This window comes from Peromyscus californicus, unplaced genomic scaffold (assembly GCF_007827085.1).
Source record: "Peromyscus californicus insignis strain IS unplaced genomic scaffold, ASM782708v3 Scaffold_4__1_contigs__length_199733344, whole genome shotgun sequence".
NCBI classification, from domain to species: Eukaryota; Metazoa; Chordata; class Mammalia; order Rodentia; family Cricetidae; genus Peromyscus; species Peromyscus californicus.
The window spans coordinates 185,771,744-185,782,062 of record NW_026294562.1 but is presented as its reverse complement, the minus strand read 5'-3'; the positions used below and the strand labels follow the sequence as shown (position 1 = coordinate 185,782,062).

Here is a 10,319-nt window from a genome sequence, read left to right as displayed (position 1 = left end):
GCATTGCCACTCTGTTAATTCATGTGCTGGTTAGTAATATCCTCTGGCACTTGAACATTGTTGTCCAGTGGAGGTGTTTTTTGAGGGTAGGGGGTGGGAGAAGGTTTAGGAAATGCCCCATTGATGGAGGAAATATGCCACTGGGATTGGTGTTCTAGGGTTTAAAGCTTCAATCCCCATGCAGTTCCCACTCTCTGATTCATGCTTTCAGGTTGATGATGTGAGCTCTCAGGTGCCCTGTCATGATGAATTCTTGTTCCTCAGGAACCATAAGCCAAAATAAACTCTTCAATAATTTGCTTTAAACATTTTGTTTTCACACAGCAACAGAAAAGGACCTAATACACACAGTATGTCTGAGTATTTTCATATGTTGAAGAGAAGTCTGGTATCTAAAAGGTTTACCTTATTGTTCAAATATATAATGTTTTGCTCTATGCTAAGAGCATCTATGGCTATAAAGGATTTGGAAAGATCTTCAGTCAGCAACCCTCTGCTCTGTTCAGTTACACAAAAATATTCTGAAAGAAAAAAAATATTCTTATGGGAACAATATGTCCAAGCATTGTTATGCCCCTCTTCACTTTCTTTACACCTACAAATTCATACAGAGAAAAGCCTTATGGACTTAAAAAATTAGGTAAACTTTAAGATATCAGACTTTGATTATATGAGTATTGAAGAGTATCAGTGTTCCAATGTATTTAAAGTGACTATTTTGCAAGGAATTTACCACACTGATTACACTCATAGATTTTCTATATAGTGTGCATTCTTTCATGACAGCGAAGTTGACTGTTACTTATAAAGGCTTTATCACACTGATTTCATTTGAAGGGCTTCTCTCCAGTATGTTTTCTTTTATGTATGTGCAGACTACTGTAATGTTTAAAGACTTTCCCACATTCATTACATTCATAGGGTTTTTCTCCATTATGAATTCTTTCATGTGCTTTAAGATTACTGGGATGTGCAAAGCCTTTACCACAGTGATTACATTCATAGGGTTTCTCTCCAGTATGAATTGTTTCATGCATTTTCAGATTACTGTCATGTGCAAAGGCTTTCCCACACTGTTTACATTCATAAGGTTTCTCTCCAGTATGAGTTCTTTCATGTCTTTGAAGATGACTTTTACGTACAAAAACTTTATCACATTGATTACACTCATAGGGTTTCTCTCCAGTATGAATTGCTTTATGTAGTTTCAGATTACTGTCACGTGTAAAGGCTTTACCACATTGTTTACATTCATAAGGTTTCTCTCCAGTATGAATTCTTTCATGCCTATGAAGATTATTTTTATGTACAAAAACTTTATCACATTGATTACATTCATAGGGTTTCTCTCCAGTATGAATTCTTTCATGTATTTTCAAATAACTGTGATATGCAAAGGCTTTACCACATTGATTACACTCATAGGGTTTCTCTCCTGTATGAATTTTCTCATGCATTTTCAGATTACTGTCATGTGTAAAGGCTCTCCCACATTGCTTACATTCACAGGGTTTCTCTCCAGTATGAGTTCTTTCATGCCTTTGAAGATGACTGCTACATAAAAAGACCTTATCACATTGATTACATTTGTAAGGTTTCTGTCCAGTATGAATTCTTTCATGTATTTTCAGAGTACGGTGAAAAGTAAAGAGTACACCACATTGATTACATTCATAAGGTTTCTCTCCAGTGTGAATTGTTTCATGCCTCTGAAGATTAACAAGACGTGTAAAAGCTTTACCACATTGCTTACATTCATAGGACTTCTCTACAGCATGAATTCTTTCATGTATTTTCAAATAACTGTGATATGCAAAGGCTTTAATACATTGATTATATTCATAGGGTTTCTCTCCAATCTGATTTTTTTCATGCATTTTCAGAATGCTGTGACATGTGAAGGCTTTCCCACATTGCTTACATTCATATTGTTTCTGTGCAGAATTACTTCTTTTCTGCCTGTGAAGAAACTTGGCATGAGTAAAATCTTTACTAAATGAATTACACTGATGCACCTTTTTGTCTTTTTGAACTCTACCATACAATTGAGAAGTTTGGTATGTTAAAGATTTACCACATAGTTTATATTCATAGGTTTTTACTTCCATATACATTCTTTACTGTAATTGTAAAGGGGAATCAGAACTAAAGGCATTATTAAGTTGTTAGCATTCATAGGGTTCAACTTCAATATGGATTCTTTTATGTGTTTGAAGATACCTGTGGTGCTTCAAACATTTAGTACAGGCTCACATTTATTGGATCCTTTCCCCATATCAGTTTTTTTACATTTTTGAAGAAAATGGAAGGACTGAGTTTAGTAACACTTACTGCATTCATATTTTCCTATAAAATAAATCACAATATATTTTCAATGTGAACCAGGATGAACAAGTTTCCACAATTCTTATACTCTGATAGATTTTCTCCACTGTGAGTTTGTTGATTAATTCACAATGAAGTTAGGAAACAAAATCATTGTAAAGTTGTATCACAGTCAACAAGTCTATAATGGGGACTACTACACATCTTCTCAATGATCTGGGAGAGATAAGTACAACACTTCTATCAATACCCTTTGGCTCACATGGCTTATGTCCATACTGGCATATGATATACCTATGAAAGAATAACAAACAGAAGGTTTTCACACTGTATTTACAATGTTCAGTTTCATTCCTCATAGAGAAGTGGTATAGAGATAGAAATTTCTCCACAACAACCTTTTTGACTCTTGTCAACTTGCCCCTCACTGTATTTGGAACTCACTGCAAGAGTAGGAGTAACACTAGCTTTTTTATGGACTATTTCCTTCTTGGAAATCCTTGGACATATACTGATCACCTAGTCAACATGTAAGGTCTTTGCAATACCTGAATGGTATGAAACCAAAAACAATTGACAGATCTGCAACATGACATTAACATGGTGTAATAAAATGGTGATATCTGTTAAGTCATTTCCATTTCTTGTTTCTAACAGGAATGCTTGTAAGCATGGATCAGTTATCTGACATTGAAACAAATAGTGTTGTGAGAATTTAATAATCAAGACACTTAAAGCTACTTTTATGTTTTCCCTTGCTTTTCATTAGAGCTTCCAGGGCACATAAACATTACTTCAGAGACACATTTGCATCAGCTTTCACATGAATATTACCTCGCATGTCTTCTAAAACGTTGACAATATTCCTCAATACTCTGGTTTTCCCATTTGTAGCCTAAAATATAGCAACAGAAAATGTATGATATATTATTGGAAAATGAGCAAAATATATCATCCTTGGAGGACCTTAGAACCATGCCTGATTTATTTACATTTTTCCTCTTTTACAAACAGCATCACAAAAAAGCATCAACAACCAAGAAACACTTGTCCACTTATTATAACAATTAAAGAAAAACTCAGTCTTACCTATAGCAGTGAGGTTCCTGTAGGTTTCTACCATGACATCTTTGTAGAGACTCTTCTGGGAAGGATCCAGCAAATTCCACTCTTCCCTAGTGAAGTTCACATGCACATCCTCATAGGTCACTACATCCTAAAATATTCCATAAGTATGTATTACAGAAATCATGATACTGACAGCATTGAAAATGTTTTCTTCATTGACTATATAATCAAATAATTCTGTGTGTTTCCTACACTTCCATGAAACAGAAGTTCTAATGTAATCATTTAATCATTTAGAAGAAGTCTTAAAATGAGGTTCACCACTGTCATATATGAGCCCACTGAACAGGATATAACTTATGAGAGAAATATCTACTAACAGATACACACACAGACACATACATACACACAGGGATCTATTTATCTATCTATCTATCTATCTATCTATCTATCTATCTATATATATATATATATATATATAGAGAGAGAGAGAGAGAGAGAGACAGAAGACATCAAGAGTACTGAGTACCCATCAGAAAAATTGTATAAACATTTTCTAACTATAAAATAAGTATAGATAAGCTGTTTCTTTTAACTTAGGCTTTTAATTCCAGCACTCAAGAGGCAGAAGCAGGTGAATCATTAAGATAGAGGCCTGCCTGGTGTAGTTAGTTCCAGGACAGCCAGAGTTCCACAGTCAGGCCATGCCCCCAATTAAACGAATGTACAAATGAGGTAGACAAAACTCAGAGGGTCTCATAGAAGTTTCTGCGAATAGTTATGCATAAACTCCACTTCTATATTTATCCCACAGAAACCTGAATTGCCTCAGTTAACTGTAAAATTAATTAAAAGTGAGTGCCTGTTTAAACAGTTACAGATGGACAGATGAAAATTTAATAATAATTCAACATTACAAAACAGCATAGGGCAGGAGAGCAGCCTCGGTAGTTAAGAGCACTTGTTGCTCTTGCAGACGAGGCAGGTCCAATAGCCAGTACTTTCATGGCAGCTCGCAATTATTCCTAACTCCAAGTTCAGAGGTCCTGAGGCCATCTTCAGACCGCCATGAGCATCAGTCACCCCTTTAGTATGTATCTGTGCTTGCAGGCAAAAAAATCGTATTTATTCAAAAAAATTCAAAATGACAGAAAAGGTGGCATGAGTGTCACACACCTGTCATCCCATGACTCTGAAGGCTCGTGTCATCTTAAGATCGTGGATATATGGCATCTGGCAGTAAAGAATAATATCCTCTAACAATATTCAAAAGTCAAAATGTGGGTGACGCTCCGCACAACAGCATATGCTTGACATGCACAAAAACATGCATTCCAGGCCAATCAGTCAATAATACAGCAGGGTGTAGTAGTGAATACTCTAATGCCAGCTCTTGGAATGCAGAGGCATGCCTATCTCGGGGTTCCAGGCCAGCCTGGTGTATAGAGCTATTTTCAGGAAAGTCAGGACTACACAGAGAATCCCTGTCCTTAAAAAAAAGGATGTATTTTAAAAATGAAAAAACAAACAAAACCATCAGTCTAGCAAAATGACTTAGCAATAAAAAGCAATTGTTCCTACTGTTTCTTATGTAATTTAGAGGTCTCATCTACAATGGTGGTGTAGGCATGATAGCAGAAGAAATAAGTTGGATGATCAGTGTCAACCACAGGAAGGTAGACACAAAGAACAGGATAAGGGGTGAGGCCACAGACACACAAATACCTTCCCCAGTGAGAAACTTCCCAAGAAAGGCTCCGAACACTAAAATATCCATAAGCAGTCTAAAGAAACCCACCAATGAGAGATAAGGAATCAAATACATCTTATTATCTGAGAGGATTTTCAACCAATAGACTATATTCTAATCAACATCATTATAGGCTTACAACTATCCAATGATAAAAGTGCATTTAATCTTACTTCAAATGTCCCCATATTCTGGAACATGCCTACAAGTCAATACACTCTCCCACTCTATTTCTCATTCTCAGAAATTATAACACAGATTTAAATGTTTCCACATCACTCGACTGTATGATCCTCACACTAACCCTGAAAGAAAAGTCATTTCCACCTTTGTGGCCTGAAGACTGGAGGGAAATAAGTACCAATTAACATTAAGAATTGGTAAATGTTGTCCTAGCACCTTATATAGAAACCCGTGATTTTTACCTCCCTGACCAATAGTGCCTGGTGCACTGAGCTAAGGACTGCAGTGTCTTGAGAAACTTTCATCCAGAGATAAAAGAAACTCAGGTAGGATAAGATTTGTGGAGATATGGTGGCAAAGTTAGAAGTAGGAGGTTCTGCCCATTACAGAAATGAAGAATTCAGAAGAAAAAGGGAATTCTGGTGATAAAAGCCCTCAGACCAGGAGGGAGGTCAGCTTTTCCATGTGAGTCACCTACAGCTTGCAGATCTCACTGTAGACCTTCTTTGGCACTGGTTGGCTGCTATGATACGAATATCTGAATAGCATGAAGTTACTAGGGTTAGTAGGTCAAGGCCTGATCTTGACTGAAAATCACTGTAGTAGGTCAGATTCTGCCGATCTGGACAAATCCCAAGCTGAACCTGAGCTGCAGTGGGTAATACAAGAGGCCTCCCGAAAGCCCACAGATCTTACGTTATAAGGCACAGCTCATCTGAGGCCCCTCGCTCTGGACCTTCTACCTTAAAAGTGAGTGGCAGCAGAGCACTCATTTGCCACTGCCCTTCCACCTTGACATTTTTACATTCCAGTCCCAGACCCTGGTGGGGGTGGGGAGAAGAAGAAAACTGAGCCTGGGTTGGCAGGGACTGTTTGCTGGGGTGTGGTTGAAGGAACATTCTCTTGTGATTCCCTGCAAATCCATCCCAACTGCATCTCACAAAGAAAACAATGTTGAAGAATAATTTAATGTCTGCTTCCTACCACATTGACTATGGCACAAGATTTAGCCCTAACCACCTGCCCCAAACCATGCACATCTGAGAAGTCATTGCAGCTCATAAACCCATTTGGTTCCCTGGAACTGAATTTCCCTGAATCACACTATTGTGGCTGTAGGAAGCAGGAAGTGAAAGACACTCTAGTCAAGTATTGCCGAAGGATGATTCCCATCACATACTTTCTACCACTTTCTAAACTATTTGTAAAATTTACCAAACAAACCTGAATGTGGAATGCAAAGTTCAGATCTTGTAGAAACCAAATCCTCCCTTTTTCCAATCTGGCCCATCTCTAGGGAATATCATTACTGTGATACTGACTGACCTTATCCCTGTTCACAGTGTCAGCTGCCGAGACCTGTAATCTAACACACAGTTTCAGCCAGTCAGTGCTTGTGTCTCAAACCTCTTAGCTGACATCACTGTTTCAACAGGAATTGCTCATCTGCATAGGAGAGTTCCTTAATTAGAAATTCAATATTCATTGGCTCAAGCTACCTTCTGCAAATTGTACACCCCCCAATCTGGATGGTTTCAATCACAGGGCATGAATTAATCCACCTTGGGAAATTACATAGAAAGTCATTCAGTCTGCCCCAAACTTGTCCTTCTTCACAACGGTGACTCTGTTGTGGACTGCCTTAAACATCAGTCTCTGCTCTAGCTATTGCCTACCCTGTTACCCCCTTTAGTGTACAAAATAAATGATTCTCCTATTCTGCTCTAAAGGCATAAACCATGCTCCACATGCAAGTCCATTTCCTGTTTCTGCAATGCACAGTCCACTACATGATTCAAGTAGGTAGTTTTAAAACTATAGTGGTACTGCCCTTTAATTGAAGTATTTAGGAGATTTAATCAGCAGACAGCAAGGTCACTCCTTGAGGGGCTACAGACTGGTGTCAAATTCACCCAAGTCAATGTAACAGAGCTTGTAACAGAAACATTTTTTGAAAAGGCAAGAGGTGCAACTGTTCTAGAATTAATATGTGCTTCCAGGGAGAAAACACTGCACATGTTTAAAAAACTAATAAAGTAGAATCTCTTTAATAAGAGTGTGCATGGCCTTCTGGCTACTGTTCAACAAGGAGCCAATCTGGAACAGATTTTGCATTTCACGTATGCTATCATCCTTAAATCTCTTTTCGGTTCAGGCCCCAGTTTATATTTTGAACAATTTAAGCAGGGAAAGGAGACGCAATCCATCCATTTAGGCAGATGGGAGATTTACACAGCAAAGATATTCCCAGAATTATTTCTTAAGTACACAAGTGGGCGAAAACTGAAGGTTATCCTTCAGTGACCGGGTGCTGACAGGGAGGTTCCAGGAAGATGAGATGAAAGAAAAGATACAACCTGAGGTCAGAAGGTCTTGCACAATCTATCTAATGCCAAATGAGCTTCTTAAGAAGAATAGCATGTGTATACAATTCTAGGAAAGAAATGTAAGGAAATGGGAAGCTTCTATGAAGTCAACAGAAACTCTCATACAGTGGGAAAGATTCAGGAGGAGGCTGAGCAAACCGTGTGGCATAAGGGAAACATAGGGTGTCCAAAAATATTACTGATCAAGTCCACAGTAGACTTGGGACTCATAATCAAAGACCCATGTGGTTGGGAAAGTTAGAGCACTCAGGATCTGAAGCAACCCCTCCCCAAAGGCCCTGGCTACAGACCATTACCAGCTCTCCAAAGCATATTCCTGGTTTCAAAGAAGGAGCTGATTTTGCTCTATACCTTAGGGCCTTAGGGAGAGCTCCCAAGGGCTAGGATGCAGGCTGTTATTGGCTCTACAGGCATGCACCAAGGTTTGAGAAGGAGCTATGTTCCCTCTGCATACATGAGGGCCTCATGGAAAGCCTCCCTTGAGCAGGCCACCCTCAACACACCATTTTATCCTTTTCTAATAATTGTCACCCAGTGTCATGTTGCCCATTTCACAGAAGAACTGTACTTTTGCGGAAATGGAAGTTTATGTAACACTAGCCCCTAATGTCTGTTTTGACACTGTAATCCTCTTTGAGCACCTTCTCAGAGGCTTGCTCTTAGATCAGGGTTCTCTCTTTTGTCCTGGTGAACATACAGTTATGTCCTAGCATTCTAATCCCTAACAGGCCTGGCTAGCCTAGTACTTATCTGTAGGGTATTTTAAAGTCAACCCACCTTTAGCTCAATTTTATTTTCTGTTACTTACTTTCTCCTAAGCTTTGGTAAATCCTTTACATCATCAGGTCTACTCTTCTATGTCACAGCTTAGAAGTGAAGTACTATCCAACACATGAGATGCTGTCTGATATCTCAAAGAAAATTTAACTCCACGTAGATTTTATACCTACATATTAAATGTGAAGTGCAGAACTTCTAGAAGACAACAAAGAAACTAGGCTTTTCCAAATCAGCCACCTGTCTTCCAAGACACCCAAAGCATGGTGACATTAATAACCAAGATGTTTCTACACACAGTCCCATGTTTCTGGTCACCCAAGAAATTCCTTTTCCCAAGGTCAGATATTTATATAAAGGCCACCATTTCCTCAAGGGATTGAAGAAAATTCCTACTTGCAAAAACAAAAAACAAAAACAGTCAAACTCCTTATCTCTGGTAAGGTGTACATGTGGCGCTTTTATAGCATGACTGTGTACCAATTTGTCAAGGTCAGCCGGGCGGTGGTGGCGCACGCCTTTAATCTCAGCACTCGGGAGGCTGAGGCAGGTGGATCTCTGTGAGTCTGAGGCCAGCCTGATCTACAGAGCGAGATCCAGGACAGGCACAAAGCTACACAGAGAAACCCTGTCTCGAAAAACAAACAAACAAACAAATAAATAAAATTAAATTAAAAAAAATTGTCCAGGTCAGTGACAGCCTTTAGGCTCACTGCTCATAAGCCACACTCCAGCTCACAACCCCCTTTCTTCTGCTCTCATTTAGCCCTGGAAATATCGCCTGTGTCTTCCTCTTGCTTTTTCCGATGAGCATAGCAAAAACTGCTTTTTAGGCATGTAAAGACATCTTAGTCAGGATCCCTCCAACACCCAAGGTTGTACCACATAAACAGAATTCAGTGATATCATTCACTAAAGATAATTAGACACAGTCCTAGAACCCCATAACACCCACTGGATAGTATATAAGCAGAGGTCAAGAGCAATGTTCTGCTCTGCTCATCTGGTGAGATGCCACCTTGATCTGTCCCCCCAGGATACTGATGCTTGAATCAGAGACTTCTGTTGGAGACTGGACCTGACTTTCACGAGGTGAATGAATGGCACAGGTGAGCAGCCTTGGGGAGATAGGCTTAGCCCTGCAGTTAGGAATTTAGAAGGTGAACCTTGTAAGAACCCTCCGCATAATAAAATACAACTTTTGTTAAACTGTGTGTATCTTCCTTCTTGTTCTTGACAGTTCCCCAGCACACAGCCTTGTCATTTTGGAATAAACTTTTCCTCTTTCACCCACGAAGCTGCAAATTTGGCTTCTTTACTGCACCCATTTTCATTCCCCCTGCTCCTAGTGCTCTAAGCAAATAGAGCCCCTAGAGAGACATTATTCACAGGCTCCTACCCTGGCCAGGGAGTTGCAAGGACTTTATAAGATGCCATTTCTGACTGCCTGCTCCCTCCCATTTACAGAGGATCCACCACGTGGCTCTCAAGGCTCAGGCATCTGCTGAGCAGAGCAACACCTCACTCACCATGCCGCTGTTTCCAAGCTCTTCCATTCTCTCCACACAGCTCCCTAAAATAGTTTTTAACACACAGAACACCAAAGGACTCCTGCTTGCTCGGCTATGGATCCTAGCCTGCAACGTGGAGCCTGGAAGAGCCCTCCTCCCCTTCTGACTGGTGGTCTGCCTGGAGATCCTGATTGGCTAGTGAGGTCTGAGTGACATGAGCACCTCCCTTAGGGTTTGAGTGTGCTCAAGGACACAGCACAACCGGTTCTGGCCAAGGCTTTCAAGCCAGGCCCAGACCTTTCCCAGGTCTGCACAGAT

The 10,319-nt window shown here is 39.7% G+C and overlaps 1 pseudogene; it reads right to left on the bottom strand.

The window, feature by feature from the left end:
• Positions 1-827: 827 nt before the first annotated feature.
• LOC128124193 (zinc finger protein 431-like) lies at positions 828-10,046 on the bottom strand (annotated as a pseudogene).
• Positions 10,047-10,319: the final 273 nt, after the last annotated feature.